This window comes from Octodon degus, unplaced genomic scaffold (genome assembly GCF_000260255.1).
Source record: "Octodon degus isolate 3935 unplaced genomic scaffold, OctDeg1.0 scaffold00001, whole genome shotgun sequence".
Lineage (NCBI taxonomy): Eukaryota > Metazoa > Chordata > Mammalia > Rodentia > Octodontidae > Octodon > Octodon degus.
Window position 1 is genome coordinate 25,656,014 of NW_004524577.1, and position 16,962 is coordinate 25,672,975.

Sequence of the window (16,962 nt, forward strand, 5' to 3'; positions counted from 1 at the left end):
AAGAAAGATAACCAGAGAGATGCAGAGAAGCCCTAGAGCTAGCCAGGCCCCTGTGTTCCCACCCAGTTCATGTTTCCCCTACCCAACAGAGGACTAAACAATGCCCAGGGATTCGGCACCACGCCCCAAGAGCCTTGGTGACATTGGGAAAATGACTGTACCCCTTTTTGCAAAAGCAGACAAACAACATCTTTGCCAACTCTCCCCTCCACTTTATTTCTAGCTTAGGAAGCATTCTCTTTTTCACCCACCTGAGTCCAGCGACTGGATGCGCCTAACATTCTGGTCAAGGTCAGAACTCACAGTGAAATGGCATTGTCAAGATCTGGCCAAGGGGGTGAGCTAATTGTCTAAAGCCCAAGAATCTTCTACATTATGAATACGCCTTCTGCCATATTCACTTGAGGACCTATGATCTGTCCTGATGTCTACAAAATCACTTTGTGTTATCATTTATAAAATTTTACCTATTCTTTGTCCTTGGTTTTAAAAAAATACTGTGTTCACAGCTGTGTATAGTGCAGGGACCCAGGGCCCAGCAGCTGTCTGGTCATGTACCCACACAGAGAGTTTTTACAGCACAGAGGAAGGTGAGCGAGCATTTCTTGTGAATTCTGAGGTTCCTCCCCCAGCTATGAGCATTGTTTCTGTTTGTCTGGTTTGACCCGAATCCAGCTGACTGTCCTCCAAGTTCCACTTTGGGTCAGATATTAGGAGACAGCCTGTCTGCTTGTTTAAAACAACGATTATCTGCATGAATATCCACCCCAAGCTGGAGTCCTGCAAATCACTGACGCCTGTTGACCCTGCCCGGTGTCCCGTGCAGGATGGACAGAGGTGATTGGCATTCACGGTCATCTCTGCATCTGAGATTGCTGGTGCCTTAACAAGAAGGCCTGCACACCAGCGGCCACACTGCTCAGCTGGCTTCCGTCCTGCACAACCAGGCTGTGCCCCACGGGTCTGTGTCATCTTCATTTGTTTCCCTGTTTGTTCTGGAAGTCTCCTTTGTGGCCTCAGAGAACTTTTGACCATCTACCACAATTTAGTGAGCATTTGATGGGCCTGAGCCTCACGCAGCTGGTGGAAGGGCTTAAGAGATTCACAACAGGGGTTTCCACTCACAGGAGCAAGGCTTTTATAGCCCTGAGGCAGAGACTAAATATACAGCCTTCAAAGCAGAACAGAAGTACACAATTATTATATTGTATAGACCGTACACTGTGTGGGCTGTTTGAGCAATAGATTTCTCTACAACCAGGAGAGATCATCTTCAGGTTGACATTCAGGATAGTAAAGGGGTGGGAGTGAGTGGGATTTGATTCAATGCTTTAAATTATCTACTTTTAAAACATTTTGAAATTGAATAAAAGTGATTTCAAATATGTCTTACTGACCCATAGTCTGACTTTTTAATTAGTGAGAAATGCCTCATGAGAATGAATATAAATTTATGTTTAAGCATTTAAGAGCACAGCATGTTCTTTCTCTTCCTCTCTCTCTCTTCCTTCCCCTCTCCCTTCCTTCCTGTCTCTGTCTGTCTCTGCCTGTCTCTGTCTCTGTCTCTGACTATCTCTGTCTATCTTTGTCTGTCTCTGTCTCTGTCTGTCTCCGTCTGTCTCTCTCTCTGTCTCTCTCTCTCTGTCTTGCTATCTCTCTCTCTCTCTCTCTCTACACACACACACACACACACACACGCACGCACGCACACACACACACACACACACACACGCACACTTGGTTCTTCCTTTCTACCAGTAAACTCAGAGAAAGATGTAATGCTAATCTCTAAACTCTAAACATTTATGTGACAAGGATACTTGGTAATTGATACATTTGATGTATTAACAACTTTTTCATGCTTTCTATTTCTAATTATTGTCTGTATTGTAGTATAAGTAAGAATGAACTTGGACCAGCTCCTTTGTCTTTACCTGGACTTGGAAAAAGATAATATTTATTTCATGAGGGTTTTATGGGAAACCACAGAGGTACATGATGTGGCATGCAATGTCCCATGTGTCATAGTCTTACATCATTGAAGACCATGATAAGCACAACCACTGAATAGAACACCTGCGATAGAACCACTGAACCAGTCAGTTAAGCTTTAGTTTATAATTGCTTAGCAGACATTTGAGTTCACAGGGATGTGTTCTGACAGAAGGTATGGGAGGAAATTCCTTCTGAGGAACTCCTGAGTGAGTCTAGTTACAGCCTGGAGACCAGAGAAACCAAATCTATCAGCTCCACAGGAAACGCTGAAGGCCCTGTGGAGAGACAGCTTACAGAGCACAGGTTCAGACCTCTGGTCAGCCACTGGTAGTTGTATGACCCCAGACAAGTCACTTGACCTTTCCAAACCTCTAATGCATGCCAGAAAAATTGGAAAAACAATAACATTGTAGCATGGAAGATTAGAGGCAACCTGTTAGAAGTACGTGACATGATGCCCTGCCTGCGAGGAAGTTGAAATGGTGGTTTATCCTTAGATTTTATTCTTAGCTATTACATCCCCTCACAATTGTGAAGCAGATTTCTAGCATAACTAAAAACAACTGAATACTCAGCCAAAATAAGAGCAAAAAACAAAGAACACTGTATTTTCAAATATTAATGCCACTGAAAACTCTCTAGGAAGATCAATTAAGGGAAGAAAACAGAAGACACAAATTGCCATTAATAGCTTTAAAAAGGAACTTGATATAGTTTTTATGGTTATGATTAAGAAGTTAATGATGACATATCATTTAAAAACTCACATGAGTAAATTTGGCAAATTCCTGAAAATTACAATTTATTAAGGCACAATGGTAAACATAGAATCTAAGTATATTTATTGATTAAATTCATTTATTGAATTTATTAAATTTATCTTGTGCCTATTCTTTATAAAATTAGATTTTCCATTAACAGTCTTACTATGAAGAAAGTCAAGAGGCCCAGATAATTTCCTCAATGATTTCCATCAAATATTAAAGGAAAAAATGACACCAATCTTACACAAGTCCAAAAGATCTAAAGCAATCTAACCCTTATAGGAAAATCTGACAGATATAATATGAAAAGAAATTTATAGATTGCTAGCATTTATGAATATAGATACAAAAGTCTGAAATATTAGTAAATAAAAATCAGCAACCTAAAAAAGTAGATAATATGCCAGGACCCAATGAATACTATCCTAGAAATGCAAGACAAATTCAATATCAAAGGGTATTCAATGCAATCTTCAATATGAACAGCAAAAGAAGGAAAATAATAGAGTCTTCTCCATTGAGCCTGCACAACTTTTGGCAAGACTCGCCATTCACTCACTTCAATAACTATCACTGAACTAGACAGAGAAAGGAGTTTCCTTATCCTGCTAAAAAGCATCACTGACAAACCTACAGGTTTCATACTTGATGTTAAAATCTCCCCAAGCCCCCACCCCCATGACCAGGAACAAGGCAGAGATGTTCACTTGGACCAATCTGGCAGATGTTGTCCTCCCAAGTACCCACAATCCTTTGCATGCAAAATCAACATCCTGTCTTGTCCTGTCCACCAGGCAATCCTCACAGATAGGGATTGAAACACCTGAAATCAGCTGACAAACTGGGCTGTGGCAGAGGAATGTGAAAATAACTATATTTACAAATCCAATTATAGCAGCAACCTCCTGAAAGTATTCCTACTTCAAATTCTCTTGTAGTGAGATTTTTTAAGGGGCTGACTTAGGTTCTCCAAGTGTATAGACACACAACTGAGAACCAGGGAGGCAAAGGATCTCATCAAGCCCATGTAATCGGTGCCGTGGGACAGAAGCCAGGAAACTTGTGAGACTTGCTGGGGCTGGGTCAATCTTCCAGCTCCCCAGTTTCTGAATAGATTACAAGAGCCACTACATTTCAATAAAGAGGTGAGACCTGAATAGGTTGACGAGAACTCCTTGCTATGGTGTGAATGTGTACCCCAGAGTTTGTATATTATAAACATAATCCTTAATGCAACAATGTGGGGAGGAGGAATTTTTAGGAATTGACTAGATCCGTGGGTCTGGAAAGCTCTGCTATTTCACCCATATCATGCCCTCTGGCAGGTTAGGATGCAGTAAGAAGGTCTTCACCAAGCCAGACGTGGCAGTTTCCTGAGTTCTGGGATTCCAGGCACACATGTACTGAAGTAGGAGGATCACCATGTGTTTAAGGCCAGCCTAGGCTACTAGTGAGTTTAAAGCTAGCCTAAACTATATAGTAAGAGCCTGCCTCAATGGAGGAAGGTGAAAAGGAGGAGGAGGAGGAGGAGGAAAAAGGCAGCATATACCAGATACCAGTGCTGTGGTCTTGGATTTCCTGTCCCCCAGAACTGTAAGCAAATTCATTTCTGATCACTACACATGACTGAGTCTGTGATACTGTTACAACAGCAAGAAATAGATCAACATTCCCTCAAAATTATATTAGAAAATGAAAAAGATGCACTACTTCCATGTATGTTTAATAAAATAATCTAAGTACATACTATAGAAATTCAGCGGTAGGGTTGGTACCATTCTGCTAGGGTTGGGAATGAGGAAAATTGTTTTCTCTTCCTGGTTATAGTGAGACAGTTGTCAGAGAGATGCTGGGCAGAGTAACATGTCTCTCTCCTGACTCAGGATGTCTTGACTTAGAGTAGGAATGTCCCTCAAAGGCCTCATGTGTTCACAGGTGGGTTTTCAAAGGTGAATGGATCATGGGCCTGATGTAGCTGACTTGTAATAGGAGCTGGGGTCTGGTCAGAAGACACAGGCTGCTGGGGACATGACCCAGAAGGACACATCTCCCTCTTCAGGTCCTTATTTCTCTCTGCTTCCACTTTCCAAAATGTGAACAGCTTTCCTCTTCCTGGCTCTCCTCCTGGACCTCTTCTGTGTTTAAGCCTCATCTCAGTTAAATTATAGGTGTCAGTACTGTGTCTCAGCCCTGAGACTGTGTGGAACTACACACAGTGGGACTGGAGAGGTAGCTCAGTAGAATAAGTTCCTGCTGGGCAAGCCCAAGGTCTTGAGTTCAATCCCTGGTACCACAAAAAAAAAAAAAAAAGCCCTTTCTTTGGGCCAGCCAGATAGCTCAGGAGACCAAAGCACCTGCTTAGGCAGAGCACAGCAGCCAGACTTCGATCCCCAATGTGCCATGCCAGCCCCAACCCTGGGTACGCTGAGACTAGGCATGTTAGTGCACCTATAATCCCAGTGCTTGGGAGGCTGAAAACAGGAGGAATGTTATGGGTCCAATATACATAGTGAGACCCTGTAGACCCTGTCCTAAATACATAAAAAAAAGAAATACACACAGTTATGTACCACTATGCTAGCCATATCTATGGTCAATAAAACAACCCACTAAAATATAGTGCCATGGTTTCTAAACTATACCCTCTATTAAGAAATTCAAATACAAAATAGCCCAAAGAATAGCCTTTCGTAGCCTGATTATCCTTCAGGATCTACCTCATGCACACAGACCGATGGTCTCGCTTATTTACCACCCGTAACTCATCACAGTCGGAGGGAAGGAATGCGGCGCACACTTCTGTGCTCCTTGGGTCCTTTAGATTCCCCGGCGCTGGAGGGCTGAACTGAGGGACTTGTGCACACTAGACAAGTGCTTTGCTGTTGAGCTGTGCTCCATACCTTTTTATTGACAGCATTCAGGAATTTGTAAATCTAAGTTCGCACATGTGAAGGCCTTAGAATGATGCTTTTTCAAAGTAAATGACAAATCAACATCCCCTCCTATAGAGGCTATCAACAAGTACATCCCTGCATTCCAGAGTCCAAAGCCTCTTGGACCTAAGGTGCGCACAGGAAAGTGACATGGTTCTCCTGGGAAGGAGCACAGAGGAGACTCTTTCCCAGATTCAGACTCTCTGCAGCAAGGTCCCCACCTCTTCTGGTCCCCTGCAGGCTGCTGTCACCTTTCCTAGTCCTTGGGTAACATCTGGAGAAAATGCTGCCCGAAGTAGCCATCCGTGACTCCCTAAGTGAAGTCACATCTCCCGCCCTCTGATTCTGCCAAGGCTAAGTGGTGCATAGAAAAATAAAGGTTTCTTAGTGGGTTTTGGTACAGCCACTTTAAGCAAATTGAGAAAAATACCCTCTTGCACTTCAGTTTGGCTGTGAGGCACCAAAACTCAATTCGCTTAGATACAAACATCGGGGCTGAGTCAGCACCCCAATGCTGGTTGGGCACAGGAGCCGGCTGAATGTCTGTGAGAGGCAATGGGGACAGTCTCTTGTGCATGGTCCTGTGCCAAGCCTCCCCACCCATCTGTAATTCGAGCAGAATTCACAGGAGATGCAAATTAGGAAGCTAATCTGGGCAAGGGCAATGCTCCTTGGGGTGAGCCCAGAAAAATCTCCCTTCTCCCTCACAAGCAGTTTGCTGTTCAGGTCACTTTGTCTCAGAGCCTCTTACATGTGCCCTGTTGAGGCCATCTTCCGCTCCCCACTGAGAAGCTGTCCCACTTCCTGCTATTGAGTATGGCTGAGCCCTGGCACCTTCTAGGGGCCATGCTACCCAGCATGTACCTGTCAGACTCCAGGGCCCAGAGGCAGGATTTAGAAAAAGGCATGAGCTCTGTGAATATGTAGCTATTTGGGTGTCTAAGGAATTTGGGAGAGCTTGTGACTGCACTTAGCAGGGAGGCTGGTGACTTAAATAAACACAGATTGTTCCAGAACAAATAGTGGAAAGTGGATTGAAATTCATGCCCACCTTCTCCCGAGCTTTGTGTTCCAAATGGTCTGGGGCTCCTAGACATGTGACCCCACCTGGCTGAACAGTGGGAGGGCTGCCACACGAGGTCTGCCTCAGCTAGGCAGGGAAGGAACGTGAGACGCTTGGCCTTTTAGACATCCTTTTGCAAAGAGGCTTCTATGGGGTAGAGACTGGATCAAAACAAAGCCTTACTGGCACAAACAACTGTTCTTGCTCCTAGCCTCCGAAGCATTTCCCAAAGCCCTGTGGCATCTGATATGCATACCCGAATGACTGCAGACAGAGAGCAGAGGAGCCTGACTCCCCAACAGCTGCAGCACCTCCACAGCACCGCCTTTTCACCAGCCCTGCTGTGTAGGTCGTCCCAAAGGCCCTACCAAGGATATGAAAAATCCTGCACGAAGTTGAGTAAACAGAGCACAGTTACTTAGGTGCCTGGCCAGGCCGTTTGGGCCACCAGAGCTGCAGGGGCTGCCGACGGCCTGAACTGTTCTAGAACAACCATCCGGCCAGTCTCTCAGAACCCTGGGAGTGGACTCCAAGGTGAGGTCTAGGGACATACCCTAGGCTGCCAAAACCCCAGTCAGAGGAGAGCAGGGCACAGACTGGCACACCAGCAAGGGAGGCCAGCAGGCTGCACAATGTCGCTCTGACCTCAGCACTGGCCAAGTCCCCTGCACACAGATGCAAGCGGAGCAATTAGGGCATACATTTGGGGAAGGGATTAGATGTTCTCCAGGGAAGGATGGATGGCAGCACCCGCAGCTGTCTGGAAAGCTTAGGACTGGTGTGCCGTTCCAGTGATCTTAAGGAATTAAGATGCTTGGGGTAGGAGTTCAGATAAAACTCTTATATCCTCTGCCTCCCAGTTGCTTAAGCCATAAACCTCAGCAACCGCCTTGCCACCTTTCCCCATCCCTTGCTCTGCCTTTGTCTCTGTCTCTTTGCATCTCTCTCGCTGTTTTTCTCCATATCCAAACTGTCAGGAAGTCCTTCGTCTATTTTCAGACCAAACTCTCTGTCTGTCTGCCTCTCACCCCTCCGCTGTGATCAGCACCGCAGTCTCACTGTGATGGCTCACGGAAACACTGTGGTGCAGCGCGCCCCCACTTGTATGCAGAATTCACTCGGCACGGAGTCATGATGTTGCTGTCTCTCCCTCTTTGCTAAAATGTAAAACTTCCTGCGAACAAGGAGCTGTACAGGACTTGTGGGTTGGCACATCCTGTGAGCCTCAGCAAAATATGTGGCAAAGAGACAATTGCTCCTTTCCTTATGAGTTGCTGAAATATGCAAATGAAGTGATTTATGATAAAAATCACTGAGCGGCTGGCCCCGGATTGGTCTTGGAATGCTTCCCAGATGCACCAACTACCCACCCATGCTTGTGTTTATTGAGCACCATATCTATCCCAAACTACGCTGGAACCCAAAATACAATGACGGACGAACACCTTAGTCCTGCCTTTGTGGAGTTTATGTCTAGCCACTAGAGACAGATGCCACTTTAGTTCCACTGACATCAGTGAATTGTTAATGTATTCCAAGAAAAAACATGTTTTTGGCTAAGCTGGTGGCAGAGTAGGTGGAGACTGCTACGGAGCTTGAAGATTTATTTAGAAGGTAGGAAATGCAGGGGTTGGAGTCAATGAAATCATATGGAGGAGAATCTTATGACAAAAGGGCTACATTTCTGATGTAAGAAAGCTGGTGGATAATCACTATGGGTTTAATCATGATGGCCTTCCAAATTATATTTGTATCGTAAGCCCTAAAACCGTAAGTTTTATCATTTTTGGAAAAGTGGTCTTTGCAGATGTGATTAAATTGAAGATCTTAACATGGGAGATTAGCTTGGTTTACCAAGGTAGGTCTTATGTGTAATTACTTGTCTCTTTGTAAAATGAGGATAGAGGACAAAGCGCGCACACGCGCACACACACACACGCATGCATGCACGCACACAGTGCAAAAGGTGATGCAGAGAGGGAACAGAGAGATAATTAAGAAGACTGGCCTTGAAGACTGAGTGAGCGAGCCACAGGCCAGGTTCAAAGGTTAACTTAATTTGTCAGCCTGACTAGGTCATGAATTCCCAGGTGTTTTGCCAAATATTATTGTGAGGGTATTGCTGATGAAATTAACATTTGAATCAATAAACCGAGTAGGGCAGATTGCCTTCCCTACTGATCGTGGACCTCGTTCAATTCAGTGACAACCTGAGGGCCGGCCAGACAGCTCAGCGGACTAAGGCGCCTGCTTAGCCAGAATGCAGTGGCTGGGGTTTGATCCCCAGAGTGCTCCGGCCCCTACCCCCAGGTTGCACTGAGATTGAGACTGGGAGTGGGAGCGCACGCCTGTAATCCCATTGTTTACGGAGGCTGAAAACAGGAGAATCTCTGGGAGTCTTATCTACGTAGTGAGTGAGACCCTGCAAACTCTGTACTAAATACATTTTTTAAAAAAAGAAACAAACAAACAACAGCAACAAAAAAAAACCGCTGAATTGCACAAAAAAGGCTGAGGATCAAGGAGTTTCTTCTTTCCCACTGCCGGGGCACGAGCTCTGGCTTTCTGGCCCCAGACTGGACCTCTCTGAGGTCTGCACCTGCGACATCACACGCTGTGACTTCTCCGTATCTGTGTGCCTGGGCCAGTTCTGCACGGACAGATGCAGGCATAGATGACGATACCGATATGGCTCCTTGGGGCCCTGTCTCTCAGAACAACAAATTAGTATATCAAGAAAATTCTGGAAAGCAGGAAAAGGCGAGGAACAAAATTCTCCCCTGTGCAGGTGAGGCGGAGTGTCAACTTGGAGCTCCACCCTCCGGCTGGTCGGGTGGGGGTGGGGCCTCTGTCTGGCCCCTCCCCTTCCTCTCTAGCACTGTTTCCTGCTCTGCTTTCCAGCAGCAGCTGCTGTTAACTGAGCACTTTGCCTTCGCCATGCCCTTCCTCCAGGAAGTCCCTGCCTTGGAGCTAGCTGCCCAGGGACTGAGCCCCTCCTCTTTAAATTGTGGATGTTGGGTGTTGTGTAGCAGCAAAAATGGGAAAATGGTGAGCACAACCCCTAAAGCCTCCAGAGGGCGTGCCGAGCTGCCAACAGCTGGGTTTCAACCTGTTGGAACTGACTCTGGATTTCTGGCAAGCACTGTTTTAGGACTATCATCAGTCTATAGCAATTTGTTACAGAGGTGACAGGAAAGCGACTGAACCGGAAGTATGTAAGGGTGGTGGCAGTGTCCAGATTCTTTCTGGAACATGACACCCAAGGTGCCTGTCTCGCGCCACCTGGAGAGGCAGGGTGAACACGGACTTGGGTGTGTGGGTCTGCGGCCCACAGAAGGGGCTGAGCCATCTGTGTTCCAAGGTCCCCCGGGACTGGAAATGAGTCGGAGTGCCACTTTCTCAGGAACCCGGCCTGGGAGGTCAGAAGGAGCAAACGAGGAGCACAGGTGAAAGCTTTTGCATGGGGGCACAGGGTGGCATGATGGGCTCCAGGGCAGAGCATCCCCTGGAGTAGATTGAAGAGTAAATGGTGACAAGGACATGGAGACGGCCTGTGTGGGCCACTGATCCCTGAAGTCTGGCTTGGGAGTGCCTAAGAAAGGAGTAGTTACTGGGATATTGGAATCAGAGAGGAGGCTTCATTCTGATTTTCAGATGGAAAGTTTAGAACACTGCGTCTGATTTGGAAGGTGCTTCGGTAACAGGGGTTCAGAGGCAGCAATGTACGGAGCCAAACGCGGCCCCAGGCCTGACTGCAGTGAGGAGCCCCGAGGACGCTCAGAAACTCCTCGACACCAAGCAGGCTAAGAGCAAGACGTCCTCAACCTCACAAGTCTCTAGTCCCGGGGGCCAGGAGAAGCCTTGGCGGCTTTAACGCTTTCAGCGCAAGGGTGAGCGGGAGCTTAGCTTTTGTGGGGACAGAAGCCATCTCCCTGGCGCTTGGGGTGCCTCTGAAGTACAGCGTTCTCCAAACACTTCAGGAAGCAGGGAAATGGCAACTCAACTTTTATTCCGAGTTAGAGCTAAAGAAGCCCGAAAACAGCAGTGCCACTTCCTGGGTGCAGAGCCACAAGGGGTCACCAGCAGAGGAAGACACAGGACCACCACCCCAGCCTGGAAACGGTCCCCAGCAGAAGGGGGACGTTTCCACTCTCCTCTTCCCTGCTCCCCTCCTCTCCACTCCGCTCCGCTCTTTTCTTAGCGTGAAGTTTCTGAAGCCTCTAAGAATAGAAGGCAAGTAGCAATGCTAAAGCTAACAGTTTGGAAAATGGCCACTAGGTGGCAGCGTTCACATTTGCAAAATAACTGCTTGCAGCGGTGCGTGGTGTAGGAACAAGCCTGAGGCTGCTCTGCGGCAAGCCAAAACCCCAAAGTGGCTGTGGGGAGGCAGATCGGCAGATCCCTGTGCCAGGGAAACCACAGGAGGCAGCGGGAGCGGGGTGATCTTAGGCGCTATCTCATCTGAGCTCAGCAGCGCGCAGTTACTCCTTTTCCATCTCCATCCTGTACATCCGCGCTGTCCACGCCACCAAGCCACGTGGGCCACACGTGCCCTGAGCACCCGAAAATAGAGCCAGCGCGGAGAAACCCAACGCTGACTCCCATTTCATTTCAATTCGTTTAAATATAAAACTTGGTACTAAATTCTGTTACAGAAAAACTTTTCAATATCCATGTAACAATTTGGGTATGGCAATCCACATTTTGCCACTTTGAATTGTGTGGGATCTCCAGAGATCCGGTATTTCCAATCAGTGCTGAAATTGAGCCACAAAGGTAAACTGCACACTGGGTGTTAAAGCCAGTCTGCGAGCCGGAAGGTAAATGTCTCGTTAATATTCTACATTATTTATACTGATTTTATATTCATTTAAATATTTTGGTAGATTGGGTTTTGGGGGGGTTTTCTTGTGTTTTGTTTTTTTTTTTTTTTTTCCTTGCAGAACCAGAGATTGAACTCAGGCCCTTGTGCTTGCCAGGGAAGCGCTTATTCCACTGAGCCCTCTCCCTGGCCCCGATTGGGTTTAAATAAAGGTGTTATTTAATAAAATTCTCCATCTCTAATTTGGAGGTGCCGTGTAATTTATTCAAAGAAAACGAAACAAACTGGGAGCCGCTCTGGGACACAGGTCACGTGCCCAATTTGGCCCTCGGCCCAGGTGCAGCAGGCTTCCCCAAGACCGCCAGGCCTTGCTGTCTGCATTCGCAATGACCTGTATTTTCTGTCTCCTCCCTGCCCTCTGCCTTTCCCCTCCCTTTCCTCCCGTCGCCTCCACCTCCTGGCTAAGAGTCCCTCCCTGGAGCTGGGTCCCACAGTGCCGGAGGGAGGTCGCTATCCTGTCTCCTCCTCCAGTCCTGCCACACACGCACATGCTGACACCGCCCCAACTGAAAATTCCTCTCGAAGCTATTTAACTGCAGACTGTTCAGAATTAAACGATAACAACAACAAAAATGATGATGAAGGAAAAAGAAAAGGGAAAGAGGAAAAGGGGGAAAAAATGAACACATTTAAAAGCAAAATGTAGAGGGAAGAAGCAGGCTTTTTATTTTCTGGTCATGCTGCCTCTCTTGAACATGTTGAATATGGGTTCCCCGAAAACTCGCAGGAATTTCTGGGGCCTCTGTAGGTTTCTGCTGGGTGCTGCTCCTGAGGAACTCAGCTTAGCAAGACAGAGACTCAACAGAGAGAGAGGGGGCCAGTACAACGCTACAAGGCCAGGCGATGAGGCAGCGAGGGCCAGAGACAGGCACACACCACCTCCTCCCCCATGCTGGGATGGAACCCAGAGCCTTCTCACTGAGGTTCATTTCCAGCCCCTTTCTATATTTATTTTGAAACAAGGCCTCACCAAATCACTGAGTTACCCAGGCTGGACTCAAGTTTACAATCCTCCTCGGCCCCTCGGAGTCCGAGGATTGCTGGCGTACACAGTGGTACCCAGCTACAAGCTCGCTCTTGACCTCCAGAGCTGACCAGTGGGCACTTTTCATGGGTTGGGAGGGGAGCAGGGTGCAAAATTCACTCAAAGGCATTGGGCAACGCTGGTTGTTCTGCTGGCAGCCCCACTCTTCACACTTCCCTGTCACCTTCCTTCCTGCTTGACTGCCAGCCCCTGCCTCAGTCACATGGGAGATGACCTTGAATGGTGTATTCACTTCCTCTTGTCTCTTTGCCCAGAGTAACTACTCAGAGTCTAATCCCGAGGAACCCAAGAGCGGATATAAGATCTTATGCTGCCAGAGTGAAGTAGATAGCACAATTTTTTCTCAGGGGTAGAGGGGAACTTCTTTTATTTTACAAACTTCTTTAGAAAGACAGTAAATGCTCAGCATTCTAAGTCATCTTCTGAAAGATAACCATAGGGATGAAAGTATCCTAGCAGCAAGCTGGTTAAGGCATATTTATTTGGAAATGGCTAATGGCCCAGCTATTTGCCAGGTGGAATTCTGGGCAGCAAACAAGTCACCTCCTGCCCCAGGGGCAGCCAGACCTTCCCGTAGCAGCTGCACAGTGCATGCCCTGGCCCTGCTGTGGTTAACCTCCTGCCACATGCCCTGCTTGTGACCACACCAAGTCAGTCCCGTGGCAGTGTGCCCTTCACTGTAGTGATCCCGCCAGATACCACAAATCTGTAGCACCCACCACCACTTTCCATGCTAGATGTTTACCTCTGAAAACCAAAGTCAGTCAGTGATTTCTGAGAGCAGTTCGGATGTCAGCCACTCCCACAAAGCAAACTTTTTTGGCCCCTTGCTTTTTGTTGCCTCTTAACTCTAGATGCACGCTTCCAAGCCACAAGCCAGCCCTGCCATGCTTCACAAGGAAATCAAGGTAAAATTCTGAAAAATTAGTCATCAAAGAGCGCACACCAGGTTTGGTAAATATTTCAAGGAACTCTAATGTGCAGTAAAGCAATAATCTGAATCCTTAGTAGAATAAGTTTTATCTCTTTTATGAATTTATTTTATTGTAGTAGATTTGTTTGAAATGCATTGTTATACTCAGAAAATGAAAAACAAGCTTGGGGTGGTGGCACCTGCCTATAATCCCAGCATTCTGGGGGCCTGAGGCAGAAGAGTGGAAAGTCTGAGATCAATAGCCCAGACTATTGAGTGATTTGATGGGACCTGGTCTTAAAATTTTAAAGAAAGGTTGGAGACATAAATCAGTATGAAGGCTTTGAGTTCAGCACTCAGTACAGCAAAAGAAAAAAACAAAAAGGAAGTGAAAGAAGTTTTAAAATTTCCTTTTTTCTTCTTGTTTTTACTTGTTAATAATAGACTGCAACAGGAACCATTTGTGTTCCAAAGAGGAAGAATGCCAGAAGTTTACCATTTTCTCATATTTAGAATTGATGCTGATCGTACTTCTATGTAAAGATCTTTCCCTAGCTTGGTGTGTAGTTATAGCTGGTTATATCAAAATGCATGCTTATTCAGAAGTAGAAAATAGATCTTTTTTCTTATTAAAAAATCCTCAGTTCTGAGCTTCTAATCCTTGAGGCTGCACATATTTGCCTCTCAACTGGGTAGAAAAAGCCCCAAACTTCAAAATAAAAATGGTCACATGGAATTTGAGGCCCTGATTGACACCCCATCAGTCTACTCTTCAGTGATGACATTCCTGCTGTTAAGATTGGCTTGGTTTCTTTCTTTCTTTCTTTCTTTCTTTCTTTCTTTCTTTTTTTTTTTTTTTTTTTTTGCAGAACCGGGGATTGAACTCAGACCCTTGTGCTTGCCAGGCAAGCACTTATTCTACTGAGCCATCTCCCCCGCCCCTCTTGTTTGTTTCTTTGTTTGTTTGTTTGTTTGTTTGTTTGTTTTGTGTGTGTGTGTTTTAGGGAAGGGTCTATAGGGTGTTCAAGGTCTCACTACTAGATCAGACTCATAGTGATCCTCCTGTTTACAGCCTCCCAAGAGCTGGGATTACAGGCTTGCGCCACCACGCCCAATCTTAATTGCAATCTCAGCATGCCCCAGGGGCAGGAATGGCACAGCAGGCCCAGAGATTGAACTCCTGGCCCCTGCACCTGCTTGCAGGTGTTTTAATATGCTGAGATATTTGGCCAGCCCTTGGTGTGTTTTTAAGGTAAAAATGATAGATGGTTCAGGAGCTCAGGTGAGACCATAGTGTGGTGACACTGGAAATTATTGACAAAAGAAACCAGAAAACCCCATCAAAACATGGAAATTAACATCTTCCTGAATAGCCAATGGATCACAAATGAAAACAAAGAAGAAAATAAGCAATATCTACAATCAAACAAAAATGTAGATATAATGTACTTGAACCTGTAGGAGGCAATGAAAGCAGTCCTCCAAAGCAAATTTATAGCAATGAATTCTCACATCAGAAAAACAGAATAAGCACAAATATAAAACCTAATGTTGTAGCCCAAAACCTAAAGAAGGCAGGAAATTATGAAGCTCAGAGTATAAATTAAGACAATTGAGACTAAGAAAACAATACAAAGAATCAATGAATCTAAGAGTTGGTTCTTGGAAAGAAGAATAATAAATAAAATTGATAACACCCTAGCCAAACTTACAAAAAAAAAAAAACCCTCAAATTCATGTAATAATGAATGAAAAGGGTGAAATCATTGCATATCCTGTGGAAATTCTGAAGATCATCAATACCTACTTCTAAAACCTTTATTTGCATAGAATAGACATCACAGAAGAAATGGATAGATTGATTCCTAGAGATAAATGAATTGAAAAGATACAAAAATTACCAAGGCTGAATCAAGAAGATACAAAATTTCTAAATAATACAATATCACCCAATGAAACTGAAACATAATTAACAACTTACCAACAAAGAAAAGCTCAGGTCCTGACGGATTCACAGCTGAATTTTACAAGCAATTTAGAGAAGAGCTAGTGCCAACACTACTCAAACTGTTCAATGAAATTGAAAAGAAAGCAATTCTCCCAAACTTATTCAGGGAGGTAAGTATTACTCTGATACCAAAACTAGAGAAGTACCCAGACAAAAAAGAGGAACTGCAAGCCAATCTCCCTAATGAACATGGATGCAAAAATCCTCAATAAAAGACTAGTGAACAGAATACAGCAAATCATCAAAATTATACATCATGACCAAGAGGGATTCATCCCAGGAATACAAGGATTGTTTAATATATTCAAATAAAAAATTTAATACACTACATCAACAAAAACAGAGACAAAAATCACATGATCATCCCAATAGATGCAGAAAAAGGCTTTAGATAAAGTTCAACACTTATTCCTGATAAAAAATCCTACAGAAAATTAGAATAGATGGACTTTACCTCAGTCTGATAAAAGCCATCTATGACAAACCATCTGTGACAAACATCATATTAGATGGACAAAAACTGAAACCTTTCACTCTAAAATCAGAAACAAAACAGGGATGTCCACTATCACCATTTCTATTCATTATAGTTCTGGAAACATTATACAGAGAAATTAGGGAACAGAAAAAAAAAAAAAAAAGGAAAACAGATAGGAAAGGAAGAAGTAAAATTATCATTATTTGCAGATAACATGACAGTCTACACAGAAGACTCCAACAGCTCCACCAAAAGACTTGTAGATTTAATAACCAAGTTAAGTAGTGTAGCTGAATACAAAATCAACAGTGAAAAAACACTAGCATTCTTATATACAAACAACAAACTTACAGAAAGAAAAATCAGGAAAACCACACTCTTCACAATAGCATCCAGGAGAAGAAAGAAGACAAAGAAAGAAGAGGAAGAAGAAGAAGAAAAGGAAGAGGAGGAGGAGGAAGAAGAGGAAGAGGAAGAAGAGGAAGAAGAGGAAGAGGAAGAGGAAGAAGAAAGAAGAAGAAGAAGAAGAAGAAGAAGAAGAAGAAGAAGAAGAAGAAGAAGAAGAAGAAGAAGCTAGAAATCAATCTAACAAAGGAAGTAAAAGATCTACATATCAATAATTATACTACTCTGAAAAAGATTAAACAGCATTTCAGAAAATGGAAACATATTCATTTCTTATAGATAGGAAGAACAAACATTGTGAAAATGTCCATATTTCCAAAACTGTTACACAGATTTAATGCAGTCACAATCAAAAAACCATTAGCATACCTCATAGATCTAGAGAAAATATTCCTAAAATTCATCTGAAACCACAAGAGACCTAGAATAGCAAAAGCAATCCTAGGCAATAGAGGCAAAGCAGGAGGTATCACAAA